This window comes from Oncorhynchus nerka, linkage group LG18, assembly GCF_034236695.1.
Source record: "Oncorhynchus nerka isolate Pitt River linkage group LG18, Oner_Uvic_2.0, whole genome shotgun sequence".
NCBI classification, from domain to species: Eukaryota; Metazoa; Chordata; class Actinopteri; order Salmoniformes; family Salmonidae; genus Oncorhynchus; species Oncorhynchus nerka.
In genome coordinates this window covers 10,687,710-10,690,192 of record NC_088413.1, presented here as the reverse complement: position 1 = coordinate 10,690,192, position 2,483 = coordinate 10,687,710, and positions in this window count along the sequence as shown.

Genomic DNA, 2,483 nt, shown 5'->3' with positions numbered 1-2,483 from the left:
ACAACCATTGGTTGATGCAATGTGGCGTGTCAATTGTAGGCGGCCTCGTAGGATTTCAATGGGCTGGTCTGCAGAGGAGCTCAGCATTTCTTCCGAATCTCTCCCCTCAGCTATATGCAGGTGTGTAAGGGGGTGTAGTTCACAATGGGAGCCGAGACTATCGCACGGTGGCAGTAGAGAGACGCCGATGAAGTGTGTGTCAGTCATGCTGGTGGCTGGCAGCGACGGCAGAGCAGAGCGTGACATGCCAGTGTTTTTTCCTGAGGGGATGTGTTTTCTTGGTCTTGGATCCACGGAGTGATGGCAGAATGTTCCATTTATTCTATGGATCTTTCCTTCCCGTCTTATTTCTGCCACCACGGCATGATCCAGAGCAGGGCGGTGTAACTGGGTGATTCAAAATCACGGTTATAGTGATCGGAAGAGACACGGAGGATTTTGCAACAAGTGCAAGTAGGAAACCCGTCATTACACCTTTCCCCTTCATAATCAACGCAGTTCTCTCTGGTAGTGTTCAAGCCTCAGCAGCAGTCAATCGGAGGGTTTCTGGCTTCTGGCTGATTTGATGACGGTTTGCAGCTCCCTTCTGGTTTCGTTTTACAGCGCAGTGTCAGTGAGTAGTGCTGGTTATATAGTGACTTGTATTTCCATTCACTTACATCCACGGTTTTATCCAACCGAGGTCGTTTTATCCAGCCCGCGCGTTATATCCGACCGAGGCCGTTATATCCAACCGAGGCGTTTTATTCAACTGAGGCCGTTTCTCAGTTTTTATTTTTCTTATTTTTTTATTTTCCGAACATGACTAGTATGCAGTGTGATATAATATTGAAATGTGAAATTAAAGACATTACTATATTCTGGTTGGTTTGTTTCCGTTTTATTCAACAAAGCACCACGTTGTACACATAAGCATACATAGATACGGTTTCGGGCTGGGATGGAAATGAGTGAAAGACTTCAAGCTTTGACAAGTTTAGAAATAACAGTCATGGGAGATGTTCACTCTTACACGGTCGCTGACAGACTGAGTGTTTTGGGTCTGGGACTAGGAACGGGGCGGAGCTACCGTAGCTATCCAATCATAGCTGACTGGTATATCCCACCACGCCTCTATTATCCGAACATGACTCTAGTATGCAGCTACGGCTGAGCTATCCAACAGTGGCCGATACAGATATCCACTCCCGGCTGACTCGTCCAACCATGGCTGTATTCTGAAGTGTCCAACCGTGGCTGTATTCTGAAGTGTCCAACCGTGGCTGTATTCTGAAGTGTCCAACCGTGGCTCTATTATCCATTCCTAACCTACAATGAATCTCGAGAGCTGGAGAGGTGCCAAGTTCATGTAGGGACTTCTCAGTTTCGGGCTGGGATGGAAATGAGTCTAACGACTTCAAGCTTTGACAACTTTGAAATAGTAGCCAGGGGAGAAGTTCACTCTGGCACTGAGTTCGTGTAGTGGAGGCTCAGGACGGCTCTGCTTCACGTAGAGGAAGCCCCTGAAAATTGAGTACACATTGAACTTGTACTTTTTTTTGACAGTGTTATGTTTTCAAACTCATACTCTGCCACCCTAAATGTCTATTACCTCCATGAACAAGGTGATATAATATTGAAATGTGAAAATAAAGACGACTATATTCTGGTTGGTTTGTTTCCGGTTTTTTTTTCAACAAAGCACCACGTTGTACACATAAGCATACATATATATATATTTTATTTTTTTTTTTTGAAAAAATATTTTTAATAATATTTCACATTCAAATACAATTACAAATTCAGTGCATAACATGGATACTTACAAACAGTATCAAAAAGTACCGTAACAATATAAGAATATCAAAACTCCTAAAAAAAAGTGCTGTTCTGCAGATACGGTTTCGGGCTGGGATGGAAATGAGTGAAAGACTTCAAGCTTTGACAAGTTTAGAAATAACAGTCACGGGGAGATGTTCACTCTTACACGGTCGCTGACAGACTGAGAGTGTTTTGGGTCTGGGACTAGGAACGGGGCGGAGCTACCGCAGCTATCCAATCATAGCTGACTGGTACATTCCACCACGCCTCTATTATCCGAACATGACTCTAGTATGTAGCTACGGCTGAGCTATCCAACAGTGGCCGATACAGATATCCACTCCCGGCTGACTCGTCCAACCATGGCTGTATTCTGAAGTGTCCAACCGTGGCTCTATTATCTATTCCTAACCAACAACGCATCCTATCATGTTACCACAACAACAGAGAAATGACCGTCTAGTGTCCTTCTGCCAAATCTGGTTGTTGTCACTCTGCCCTCTCCTGGTAGCACTGCAAAACATCACTCAATCAAATCCTGAAATAAAATATAAATCCACTTTTACCAGAAAATCACATTATATGGGCTGAATACTTACATGAAGTGTATGGAGACTTTACATGACATAAATATGAATATATAAAATAAACTTATTCGTGTTAAACCCGCCCACTGTGTTGAA